General features: G+C 44.8%; 1 long non-coding RNA gene across 1 annotated transcript; it reads left to right on the top strand.

The window, feature by feature from the left end:
- Positions 1 to 8,302: 8,302 nt before the first annotated feature.
- LOC139356144 (uncharacterized) lies at positions 8,303 to 12,734 on the top strand. The gene is made up of 3 exons (XR_011607549.1): positions 8,303 to 8,355; positions 8,654 to 9,167; positions 12,245 to 12,734. It is a non-coding gene; the product is annotated as an uncharacterized lncRNA (long non-coding RNA).
- The last annotated feature ends 1,164 nt before the right edge of the window (positions 12,735 to 13,898 follow it).

Here is a 13,898-nt window from a genome sequence, read left to right as displayed (position 1 = left end):
GACACGGAGCAGGGAGGGGACACGGAGCTCGGAGGGGACACGGAGCTGGGAGGGGACACGGAGCTCGGAGGGGACACGGAGCAGGGAGGGGACACGGAGCTGGGAGGGGACACGGAGCTAGGAGGGGACACGGAGCTAGGAGGGGACACGGAGCAGGGAGGGGACACGGAGCAGGGAGGGGACACGGAGCTGGGAGGGGACACGGAGCTGGGAGGGGTCACCGAGCTGGGAGGGGACACGGAGCTGGGAGGGGACACGGAGCTCGGAGGGGACACGGAGCTGGGAGGGGTCACCGAGCTGGGAGGGGACACGGAGCTGGGAGGGGACACGGAGCTGGGAGGGGACACGGAACTCGGAGGGGACACGGAGCTGGGAGGGGTCACCGAGCTGGGAGGGGACACGGAGCTGGGAGAGGACACGGAGCTGGGAGGGGTCACCGAGCTGGGAGGGGACACGGAGCTGGGAGGGGACACGGAGCTGGGAGGGGACACGGAGCTGGGAGGGTTGTGGCCCAGAGAGCAAGGTGGCGGGAGAGTGTTTTCTGAAGGTGGGGCGTCCATCAGTTTAGAGACATGTTTTCTGTTACCCAACAGCGTGCTGTGTTTTCCACTCTTCACTTTGAATCTAAACATTGCCCACCCACCGAAGAAGAACTGGTCACACTTTGGCCTTTAGGGGTATATTTTATGACCTGCCCCCAAAATGTCTCCTGTGTTCCTTGTTCAAACCACCTCCTTTCCCCACCTGCAATTCTATTTCTCTCCCTCAGCAGCACCCATTCCGTCATTTCCCTTAGAGATGTTCAATGGACCGTCTACACGTGTGGTATCTTAGTCCCTTTAGGCTGCTATGACAAATACATTGTAGACTGGGCCACTTCAAGGACACACATCTATTTCTCACAGTTCTGGAGGCTGGAAGTCCATGATCCAGGCACTGGCCAGTTGAGTTCCTGTTGAGAGCTCCCCTTCCCGGCTTGCAGGGGGCACCTTTTCACCCTGTCCTCACATGGCAGAGGGAGAGGAAGCTCTCTTGAGTCTTTCCTTCTTGGGGCACTGACCCCATTCATGAGGACTCTGGCCCTGTGGCCTCATCACCTCCCAGAGACCCCACCTCCTACTACCATCACCTTGGTAGTTAAGGCTTTAACGTGTAAGTTTGGGGGCGATGTAAACATTCAGACCATAGCAGAAAGAAACATGCCAATTCTGGGAAAATATTAAGTTTTGAGAATTTTAGTTATTTATTTTATTTAAAAGATACATTTTTCTTTCTTTTCAGTGATTCCCTCAATATTATATTGCCATCTGCCTGGGTTGCTTTGTATATATAAAATTCTATTATTTCGACTACTGCATAGCATATGGTGCACATTTTATTTATGTTATTATTTATGTGTTTCTTTGTTTTTTGTTTTGTTTTGTTTGTTTTTTAATCATGGACTCCTACATAAGAAGCTGCTTCTATGACTAACACAAGAACTGGCCTGTTTCTACTTTCCTGGCTGTGAGTACTCACTCGTAAGAGTTTCTTTGTGCCTGAAGGCAGAATTTCTGGGTAGCCGCGTATTCACACACTTGCTTTCACGAATCTCTTCCAGCTTGATGTCATGAATGGCTGCATCCCCTCATTCTCTAGTCATTTGCCCATCATCTTATCACCACCTGACATCCAGATCCCACTTCCTCCCAGTTTGAAGCTGAGAAGCAGGACCTCCACATTGTGCTAATTTGTGTTTCTCCGCTTGCCAGTCTCCCTGCGCTTGTGAGTGCAAGTCGTTATGCTTTCCTTGCTATCAGTTATCTCCTTTAAATCTTAATAATATTAAGGAGATAATATTAATTATCTCCTTTTCTTTTCTACTTAGATGATGATATGATGATGTAAATACGCTTGGGATGTTCTGAACTTTACTTTCAAACTTGAAGGTGATCTCCGTCACTGCACTTCCATCTGCGTTAACCACGGCGACAGCACCAGGAAGCCGCACTTTACTCCTTGAAGGCAGGGAGGGAGGCTTCATGCCTACATGCAGCAGTCACGGCAAATGCAGATGAGATGTTGCAATGCGTGACCACCTGCCTGAATTACAGCTGAACAGTGGGTCACGTAGGATGCACCCTAGAAAAACCAAGTGACCATGTTGGACAGGGCAGAGCTGCCCCCTGACCTGACTGAGAGCATGGAACACACATGGTGAGTGCAGGATCCACCCATCATAAGAAAGCAATCTTGTAGATGTTATTTAATGATATCTCGTTTTTGTTATACTTTTAAAATGCTGTTTAGCTTCTGTTTGTTTGTTTGTTTGTCTGTTTTTTGAGACAGAGTCTTGCTCTGTTGCCCAGGCTGGAGTGTAGCGGCACGATTCTGGCTCACTGCAACCTCCACCTCCCAGGTTCAAAGGATTCTCCTTTTTAGCCTCCCGAGTAGCTGGGACTGCAGGCACCCGCCATCATGCTGGGCTAATTTTGGTATTTTTAGTAGAGATGAGGTTTCACCATGTTGGTCAGGCTGGTCTCGAACTCCTGACCTCAAGTGATCCACCTACCTCGGCCTCCCAAAGTGCTGTGTAGATTTTAGAACAGTAACATAATTATAGAAGAGGTGGAATTGTGGATAAAAGATTCTTATTCCGTAGCCAGCTGAGAGTCCATTTCCTGGATAGTGATGTTGTATGGTAGACAGTATGTTCCATCACATGTACTTTATTTTGAATACTTTTCTCCGTATTTCACATGCACAAAGATATTCTCCTACATGACTGTATTACAGCCACCACATTTAGGACTTAGAGGATGCCAGTATTACTATATCCTGTCCTCAGACCCACTCATTCCATCAACCGGCCCCACACCATCCTGATGGCAAAGGACTCACTTCTCCAACACAGATGGCACCCAGTAGACTCCTCTCCTGAGTCTTCTTTTGTCTGGGGTAGACTCTCTTCTTTCCTTGACTTTTCATGTCATTGACACTTTTAAGGAATACAAGCAGTTACTTTTCTAAAGTGTCTCATGATTTGGGTTTGACTGATGTTTTTTCATAATTGACTCAAGTTGCAAATCTTTGCCGGGAAATCTGCACAAGAGGACTTGGTTCTTCTCTTTGCCTCTATTCAGCAGGAAGCAGATTTCGTTCCTTAATCCTGATGGGGTCTTCAGGCTCCATTGTGAGAGGCCCTATATTCCCCTTGTCATTGGTAAGTACCGTTCAGGGAAGGCACTTTACCATCATGTAACTGTCGTATTATCTTTCTATCAATCATCCATCCATCCATCCATTCATCCATCCATCCATTCATGCACCCATTCATTTCTTCATAGACTTGTGATTTCTCGTTGTATGTGAGTCACAATCCATTTCTATCACTGTTTATTCTGGTATTTTAATTACTCCTAATTTGACCAGTGGGAACTCATGTAAGCTATTTTTTGTATTTTTCGACCTTTCCTCATCATTGATCTCTTACATTTTTTCTGGCACAATGAGGACTCCTCCAGCCTGAGAAATGAGCCATGTCTCTAAAGACCCCTGGCTCCTATCAGAGGATATTGGTCAGAACGCCATGTCTGCTGGTGGTTACAGGGTTACACTACCCGTAGGTCCTCTTAGGGTGCAGGGATGGATAATAGGAGGGGAGGAAGAGACGGCATTTTACATGGAATTTTTAAACTTGCTTTTCTTTTACAGTAAAAATAAGTGTATATTTATATGGTTTTGTTTATGATTGTTTAAGAAACCTAAACCAAATTTAAGTGTATATCAAAAGAGTGAGATTTTATTTTTTTAATTATGAAACGCCTGTACACTTTTTACATTTGAAAAAGACTTGTCCAGAAGAAGAGAAATTGCTGTTGTTTATCTTCATGTCCTGAGGCACCTTTGGGGGTGTTTTCTAAAACTGAGAACTAGGGATGAAATATCGATTGATGGGAGCAACAGTGGCGTTGCAACTCTAACCTAGGGCTTTCTACAGATCTGTGCATGCACATGTGTGTGTATGGAGAGGTGGGAGTCAACCGTGTGTGCCCATTAAATTTTTAAAATATGCCTTAGAGGTTATTGCAGAAGAAAAGGAGGAAGAGAACAGTAAGAAGGCAATAAGGACTATTGAGAGCTTCTGCCTTTACTTGGCCTGGTGATGGTAAATCAATTTGTAACATGAACTTTTTTTCTTCCAAAGTTTCTCTTGGATTTAATGTGCAACATGGCACTGTGCTTGTCCCTGAGTCTCCAAGACAGATATTTAATTTGTAATGATGTGCACGCCGTCCTCTACCTGCCAATAGATCATTACAAGAGCTGGGTTTCCTCCTGGGGTACTCTTGGCTGCAAATGAGTGCAAGCGTGAAATATTCAAGTCAGGCTCAGCCCACATAATAAAGGGAGGCAATCAGGTATTTAGATGGAGAAGGAAGAGGCAGGGGAAGGACTGAGGCCCAGCACAGCCCAGGGGAGGTTAAATTACCCATCAACCTTCTTAGCCCAATCAATAGGCACCAGAAACCTCACATGAAGAAAAATAACCTCAGAAGAGAAAAACGTTTCTAGCTATAACATGCTGTGGATGTAACCGGTTTGTATTAATTCCCTATATTGGATCTCTTTGTGTGAGTTAATTCACAGACAAATAATCAGGAATGTCTTTTCACATATCTAGCAGGAAAACATTGAAATAATCTAAAATACTCCAGGATAGCTTTGAAATATTAAACGACATGTCTTTAGCATTTAATTTCTATAATCGGGAACATTTTACTCCTTGAAGACAACTAGAACAATATATTTTACACATGTATCAGCTTAACTGGAATATTTAATGGCCATAGGGTCTTTCAAAGACATTTATAATAGACTGATGTAAGTTACTGGGATGTCCTGTACCGTTTTTCTTTTGCAAAAAATAACTTTTAGTTGAGTCACATGGATGCCCTGGTTTCATGGAGACGCACACATTTTGGAAAATTATTTTTCAATTAAATTTGACAAAGTCTTAAATAAGGAGACCATCTATACTCTGAGTTTTCGAAAAATTCTCTTTTCTCTGCTAAATTACATTTTGAGTTTATTATGAATGATTTCCAAGAAAATGTCAAGGGAGCTTCGTATATAATGTTTTGCTTTTATTTGTATTTTAATTCAAGCGTGATTCAGAAAATCTTGTTAGTGACTTTTTTTTTTTTTCCGGTCACAAAGTACATCTGTAAAATGTATGTCAGGTGTTGGAGAGAACCAGACTGGTAGCCTGGAGTAGCGGTTTCAACCCCTGGATCTGGAGCTGGACTTCTTGACTTCGTTAATTCTTGGCTTTGCACTGAAATAGCGGTGTGACTTTGGGAGAGTTACTTAACCTTTCTGTGCGTCATTTATAACATGAGATTATTAAGAATTTTGGTATTCATAATCATCTCGATATGTGATATTCTTATTACTCATTCAGAGCAATCCCCAATATATATATTATTAGGTATATTAAGGGATGAGCTCCCTGTGAAAATCTTGATGAATTGCCTGACCGAGTGTGCATTCAGCAACAGACTTTAATTATTTTTCAAGAAAGATCATGTGAGGATGGTAAAGAGAAAGAAAAGATAGAGAGGGTATGATAGAGAATGAGAGGAGAGGAATCGGAGACCAGCAAGTGTGGTCAGTTTTTTTTTTTCACAAAATTTTACTGGAAAGGGAAGAGAAGACATGGGGTCCTAACTTTGGAGGATACTGGGTTAAGAGGTGTGTAGGTGTGTGTGCATGTGTATGTATGCATGTGTGCATGCCTGTGTGTGTGAGTGTATGCACGTGTGCATGCCTGTGTGAGTGTGTGTACATGTGTGCATGCCTGTGTGTGTGTGTGTGCATGTGTGCATGTGTGCATGCCTGTGCATGTGCATGTATGTGTGAGGTGTGTCCAGTGTGGTGAATGTGTGTGTGTGTGTCAGGATCCTGCAATTTAAGCAGACAAAAATATAAACAATTGAATTATTTTGAAAAGATTAATTTTGAATTTATTTTCTAGGGCTGGATTATCCATTACTATCAGAGATCTTGTTGCTGAGCACTCCCTTTATTTTATTTTATTTTATTTTATTTTATTTTATTTTATTTTCGCACTGACTCCATGCCTCCTGCCAGCAACCTGTGCCAAATCTCAGCGTCCTGCCTGGAGGGCGTGGTAATAGCTGGTGAAGGTGGCCCTCCTCCTCTGAAAGCTCCATCTTAGCTAGTGTGGCAGAGGGCAAGGCAGGAATGCGGTGGGTGTGTTCAGGGTGAAAACTCGCCCACTTCACAGAGCCTGCCACTTGGGGAGGGGGATCCTGCCTCACCCCAGGTCGGGGTTTCTCTTTCTATGATAGATAGGGAGAATCACTAGGGGTAGAGAAATGCCTGTGAAGGCAGGATACAGGGCCTGTCCCGGCAGGCTTGGGACTGGTCCCCATTCATCACAGCCTTTCTCCAGAGCCTCAAGCACCTCCATCAGTCTTTTGAGCCCTGGTCCACCTGACTGCAGAATGAGATAATGGTGCCCGTCCTACTGAGCTACTCCAGGGCTGCCACACACGCGTCCCCCACGCTGGGCAGTGGCTGCCACACACGCGTCCTCCACGCTGGGCGGTGGCTGACCTGGAGTCGCTGGGAGCCATTAGCACTGTCACCATTTGATCACGTGAATGATGTCCATGTGAGGAAATCCCATGTACAAGACATTTTATGTAAATTTTTTGATTAAATCATATTAAAGGGGCTATCATAACTCACTTAAGGGATGAGGCTTGGTACATAGAAGATTGCATTGTGAGAGCTTCCACCATGAGCTACCTCACAGTGAACTCAAGGGAACCTACCATGAGCTTTTTACTTGCAAACATATGTAGGTTTGTTTTATTTCATTCATTCACAGGGCAGGATAGATCACATTATGTGTCTAGAAAACCAATATAACATTTAACATGAACATCCAAAACAAAGAAAAGTATACCATGAGAAAGTGTAAGAGTTTAGTGAAGTATCACTCAGGTAAACAGAAACACCAAGAAGGAGCATATTTGCTGAAGTCATTTTGTTGATTAAACTATTCCCATTTTGGAGGAAAGAGCTATTTTACTAGGTTCTAAAATCCAACCATCTTTTTATACTCCCCCAGGGCGTACTTTCTATAATATTAACCTGCCGATCAGTACTTAGACTGAAATTTTTGATACGAAAGATGGCCATTTACAGACTAGCAGCAAATGAACTGAGATTGTAGGCAATAATGCCTTTTAAACAAAAATTGCAGTGTAGGCCACAAAATGTGTACCATTCACAGTTAGGGGGAGAAAATAAATTGTTAGCTTGTGCAAAGCCTGGCAATTTGACACAATGCAAATATGTTTTCTGTGCTTTTAGCCCACTTCCTGTAATGTTTCTAACTTACTCCATATCGGGAGGGTAAACAGGAGAGCTAATGATACTTACACCGGACCGGCACGGTGACGGGCATCATTGGCAGGGCGCTGGTACTTAACACCAATTAAGGATAATGAAAATGTATCCACAGCAGAAACCAGGAGGCACTGGTGTGAATGTCAGAAAATCTGACAAGCTCTTTCAAATTGAAAAACCAGGGGCACAAATTGCAATGAGAGCCATGGCTGTCCAGGGCTTGGTTCAGCTTTCGGGCAATTATCCGCAGAGTACTTGTTTACAAGTGATTATGTATGCAGGGCTCAAACGTCCCGAGCCTGAGGGTAACCTTTCCAGGCAGGAAACCTGACCGTGTGGGAGAATGCCTGCCCATCATATTTCCAAGAGGAAGGGAAATTGAGAAACGGAGAAAATGACATTTGGGTCCACATTTGGCACTTAAGCCAAGACAGAAGAAGATGGAAAATGATTTATCTGGAGGCATAAAACCTATGATTAGGGGAAATAAGACATAAAAATGAGATCCTAGAAAGCAGCTATCCAGATGAACTTCACCCAGAAGGGGCTGCTCTGCACAAGGCAATGCCTGCTTCTTTGCCTGTGTATTTTATGATTTATAATAAAAGCCGTTATTTCAATGACACCACATTCTTAAGAGTAATGGGCACTAAATTCTTACTAATTCTTAACAATTTAATAGGTTTATTTTTAGAGTAGTTTTAAGTTCACAGAATAATGGAGCAGAAAGCTCAATGTAACAGAGAGCTCACTTAACCCCTGCCCCTGCACACGTACAGCCTCCACCACTACCAATGTCCCCAGCTTGGTGGTGCTTACGTTACAATCAATGAACCAACAGAACACGGCATCACCCCCCAGAGTCCACAGCTCACTCTTGGGGTTGCTCATTCTGTGGTTTTGGCAAATGTAGAATAATATGGATCCATTACGGTAACATCATACAACGTGCCCTACACATCACTGCCCTAAAAACCCCGTGCTCCTCCTCATCATCCCTCCCTTCCCCCCAACCCCTGGCAACCACTGATCTTTATTATTTTATTTTATTATTATTATTTTTTTTGAGACGGAGTCTCGCTCTTGCCCAGGCTGGAGTGCAGTGGCACGATCTCTGCTCACTGCAAGCTCCACCTCCCGGGTTCACGCCATTCTCCTGCCTCAGCCTCCCGAGTAGCTGGGACTACAGGCGCCGCCATGGCGCCCGGCTAATTTTTTGTATTTTTAATAGAGACAGGGTTTCACCATGTTAACCAGGATGGTCTTGATCTACCGACCTTGTGATCCGCCTGCCTCCGCCTCCCAAAGTGCTGGGATTACAGGCGTGAGCTGCCGCGCCCGGCCCTGGTCTCGAACTTCTGACCTCTCAGGTGATCCATCTGCCTCAGCTTCCCAAAGTGCTGGGATTACAGGTGTGAGCCACCGAGCCCGGCTAACCACTGATCTTGTTACTGTCTCCATAGCTGTACTTTTTCCAGAATGTTCTTTAGCTGGGATCAGATAGTATGCAGCCATCCTTCACTTAGTGACATGCATTTATGTTTTCTCCATGTTTCTTCACGGCTTGAGAGTTCATTCCTTTTTTCAGCCGGAAGAATATCCCATTGTCTGGATGGGCCGCAGTTTATCCCTTTATCCCTTGAAAGGCCTCTTGGTTGCTTCCAGGTTCTGGCAATGATGAATAAAGCTGCCACGAGCATGTTCACACAGGATTTTGGGTGGAAACAAGTGTTCAGCTTATTTAGGTAAGTGCCAAGGACTGCAATCGTTGGATCATATGGTGAGAGGGTGTTTAGTTTTATGAGAAACTGCCTAATTGTCTTCCAAAGCGGCTGCGCCATTTTGATCTCCCACCAGCAGTGGACGGGTGTTCCTGCTGCTCCACACCCTCACCAGCACCTGCCGCTGTCCGCGTTCTGTATTTTGCTCATGCTAATGGGTCTGTAGCGGCTCATGAAGCTAATGGCTGTTTAACGTGTTCTTCTCCGATGACATATGACGTAGAGCAATGACGTATGACGTAAGCAATGACGTATGATGCGGAGCAACGACGTATGACGCGGAGTAATGACGTATGACGTGGAGCAATGACGGGGAGCATCTTTTCAGGTGTTGCTTTGCCCTCTGCGTGTCCTGTGTAGTGAGGAGATCTCTTGCACATTTAAAAATAAATTGTGTTTTCTCATTGTTCACTGTTAAAAGTTCTTTGCGGCCGGGGGCAGTGGTTCAAGCCTGTAATCCCAGCACTCTGGGAGGCGGAGACGGGCGGATCACAAGGTCAGAGATCGAGACCAACCTGGCTAACACGGTGAAACCCCGTCTCTACTAAAAATACAAAAAAATACAAAAAACTACCCGGGCGAGGTGGCGGCGCCTGTGGTCCCAGCTACTCGGGATGCCGAGGCAGGAGAATGGCGGGAACCCGGGAGGTGGAGCTTGCAGTGAGCTGAGATCTGGCCACTGCTCTCCAGCCTGGGCGACAGAGCGAGACTCTGTCTCAAAAAAAAAAAAAAAAAAAAAAAGTTCTTTGCATATTCTGGACACCAGCTCTCTATCTGAACAACGAGAAAACAAAATTAAAAACTACTCCTAATTCTCATGATATTATCTGCCACATAGCAGAAGTTTTAAATTTTAATGAAGTCTGGCTTATTAATTTTTTTTTATAGATCTTGCCTTTGGTGGTATATTTTAAAAGTCATTGCCATACTTCAGGTCAATCTAGATTTCCTCCTCTGTCTCTTCTAGGAATTTTATAGATTTTCGTTTTACATTTAGGTTTCTGATGTATTTGAGTTAATATGTTTAAAGGGTGTAAGATCTTTCTTTTTTTTTTTTTTTTCTCTCTTGCATGTGAATGTCCAGTTGTTCCAGCACCGTTTGTTGAAAAGACTATCTGTTCTCTACTGTATTGGTTTTGCTTCTTGGTCAGAGGTCAGTTGATTCTATTTGTGTAAGTCCGTTTCCGGGCTTTCTATTCTGTGCCATTGATCTATTTGTTCCTTCTTTAGCCAATATCACACTGGCTTGATTGGTGTAGCTTTTGAGTAAGTTGCCATTGACTTATGTATATTGCAATCTTGTATTCTACAATCTTCCTATCATCACTTTTTATTTGCAGGAGTTTTCTTTTTTGTAGATTCTTTCATATATTATTATTATACTTTTTTGGGCAAATGTATTTAACCAGCCCCTAACACTCCTTAGAATAAAAGATTTTTGGAATAAGAAAGATCACAATTCTTCACCCAATAATGTCAGGTTAAGTCAGGACATCAGTCATTCCTGGAACGGGAGGGACTGGTAGAAGACTTGACTCTTTTTTGTACCTTTTTCTAGGGTTTTCCAAGGACCATAAGAATTCAAAAACGCGCTTAAGAACCCAGCTCCTCCCCGGAGGTTGCAGTGAGCCGAGATTGTGCCATTGCACTTCAGCCCTCAACCTGGGTTACAGAGTGAGACTCTGTCTCAAAAAAAAAAAAAAAAAAAAAAAAGAACCCAGCCCCTCCCACTTGGCACTTAGACCCAGGTCTCCAACCAAATGCCAATTAGAATCTTGTCCTTGGAGTATGTAAGATGAGCAGCTCCTTCCTGCCCCTACACCAATTTAGCTCTTTTTTCCTCCAAATTCTATAAATAATACATCTCCCTAATAGCTTTGGCCCACTGGCTTTCGACCTCATAGATGAGAGTTTCTTTTTCAATCCCAAGTCTGAAAAGACTTAAGAGGTAACTGAGGTAGTTCAGGGGATAGGCCTGGATCAGTCATGACGAGCTAAGGGCATGGGTTGAAGAGTGGCCCCTTCATATGTACGTTCATGTACGAATGCCTGGTGTTTGTGACTGTGCCCTTATTTGGAAATAGTCTTTGCAGATGTAATCACATGAAGGATCTCAAGAACAGATCATCCTAGAGGACTGGGGTGGACTCTAAAGGCAATGACTAGTGTTTGTACAGGAGAAAGGAGAGGGAGACTGGAGACATAGAGACGTAGAGAGGAAAGCCCATGAGGGGAGGGAGGGAGAGGTCGGAGAGCTATGTCTACAAGCCAAAGGATGTCGAGGGTTCCTAGAGCCCCTGGAAGCTGGGAGCAAAGCTTGGGACAGATTCTCCCGCTGAGTCCCTAAGAAGGGACCAGTCCCCGCACACCTGGAGGGACTTCTGGCCTTCACAGCCGTGAGATAATAAATATATGTTGTTTTAAGTCACCCAATCTGTGGTCATTTGTTACAGCAGCCCTAGAAAGCTAATCCACCAGGCTGTTCAGTGCAAACCAAAAATTCCCCAGTGAACCTCCAAATCACAGCAGTTCAAGATAGAAAGGTTTTGGTGGTTTGTTTTATCATTCAGCGGCCGATCAACATCTGGCAGTGGCTCAGGCTGCCTCCTTCTAGGCCGTGATGAGAGCTGGTTCACCTTGCAGCTTTGCTATCTCCACACATGACCCAGAGTCTAGCATATCAGGGCAAAAAGGGGAGTAAGGAGCTCACAGATGCGGTCAATGGCTCCACGCAGAAGCAGCACGTGTTGGGTCCTCTCTCTACTTATTGACCAGAGCTCCTGGCACTCCCTGTCTCTGTGTGAAAGGGCAGGGTCCTTGTGGGCTTCGGGAAACTGCATGCCCTCCCCCCACCCCAATCTCCTCTCCTTCACCAGCACCACCAAGAAGCCCTTGGGAGCTGGATTTTATAAGCAGGCTAGGCCTCCCCTCCTTTCACAGATGATGACATTTCTATCCAACCGTTTAAATGACTGTGCTAAATTCACAAATGGAATTAATGTCGTGCTGCCATGTTTTCACAATGTGTGATGTTCTCCTAGTTTCCCTGATGCTCGAAGACCCTGGCATCGAGTTCCCTGTGTCACCAGCAGCAGTTCTTCATGAACAGAGCAATGGTAGCCGCTCTGCAATCCAGTGGCCGCACTCTCACAGACGTGGGCGAACGTCCTGCCTTCAGCTCCACGTGGGGGAAACTGAGCCATTGAAAACTATCACACCCATCTGCAAACTCACATTGTAAAATAGTCCTCTCGAGATTCACTTTCCATAACTTGTACTGAAAAAGGAAAATTAAACTCCACCAAAAATCCGACTTGAACCTTCCTAAGAACAAGGTCAACTTGGGCACAGGAGCCCTCCAGTCACAGAGAACTCCCTGGGGTGGGGGCACAAAATTCTTAATGTCTTCAGCAAGTGAAGCTGCATTTTTATTTCGCAGTGGGTTCACAAATTATTTAACCAGGCCTCCATCTGACCAACTCTAGTCAATGCACCTAGGTTTGCTGTAGGGATGTTAAAAAAAAGTTCTGTCCAAAAGTTGCAGAATTTTCATAGAAGCATGTTGTTTCACTTGGGGCTTTATTCCAGACAATTCAAAAATCCAAGAGAAATAAAGCAAGTGTAGCATGCATTCCAGTTCACTGCAATACAGTGAATTGTGAGGCATTTTATTAAGTAAAAATATACACTCTGCTTTAAACCATCTGTTAATAATTAACCAAGGCTGCTTTCCTTTTAGATTTTGTTTGTTGCTTCATTTTCAAGGGAACTTAAAGTGATTTCAAAACTTATAAATAAAACAGGTTAGGAGGAAGGGAAATGCAATAAAGGAAAGTGGATGGTAGAAATCCAGGCTGTAGAATCCCGTACAACGGTGATGATTTGTTATAAATAGGTGGGAGAACTTCCTGATACCGAAAACAAGGGAGGAAATGCAATTAGTCATACATTTCAAAATGCCCATGGCCTGCATTGGAGTGTAAGCTGGTGAAGACACAGGATGGAGGCCCTGTGAAGAAGGAGGTCTCCGTCCCTTTGGCCCCAGGATGGATCCCAAGGGCAGAGAGCAGCAGCGTGTGGTGCAGCCTGCGTGCAGTGAGGGCACCCTGATGCGAGCGTGCCCTGGAGATGCCAGGAGCAGTGCCCCTGACACTGCAGGACAAATACAATCCTCCTGTGTGGTCCAGGGTAGGTCCCAGGGCAAAGAAGGGCAGCGTGAGGGGCAGCCTGCATGCAGGAGAGCACTGTGATGGGAACGCCCTGGAGACACCCGGAGCAGCGCCCCCAACACTGCAGGACAAATGTAATCCTCCTGAGTAGCCTCAGATTGGGCACTATTTTAGGAGGCAGAATTCCCCCCATAAATACAATCCTTGCGCCCCCGTGATCATTTCATGAGAAGTTCTGCATTTAAAGTTCATAGTAGAAAATAAAAACAACATAGAGCTCAATGAAAGGGATTTTGTGGGGACAAAGGACATAATCTATAAAGGAAGTTTCCCTGCCTTCGAGAACCTACAAAAGCCATGTGCTATCTCCTCAGAAAAGAAGCGATTAAATACCCCCAAGTTTGACGGAGCTTTTCAGGTGGCCACGGTCCTGACTGAAGGCAGGTACCTGATTCACATTACAGTGTGGCAATGTGTGCGTCAGAAGATGAGTCCTTGGTCACACAAGTGGATCAACCTCAAGTGC

The sequence above is a fragment of the Macaca nemestrina genome, chromosome 9 (genome assembly GCF_043159975.1).
Source record: "Macaca nemestrina isolate mMacNem1 chromosome 9, mMacNem.hap1, whole genome shotgun sequence".
Lineage (NCBI taxonomy): Eukaryota > Metazoa > Chordata > Mammalia > Primates > Cercopithecidae > Macaca > Macaca nemestrina.
The sequence above is the reverse complement of the archived record's forward strand: the minus strand, read 5'-3'. Positions and strand labels throughout refer to the sequence as shown.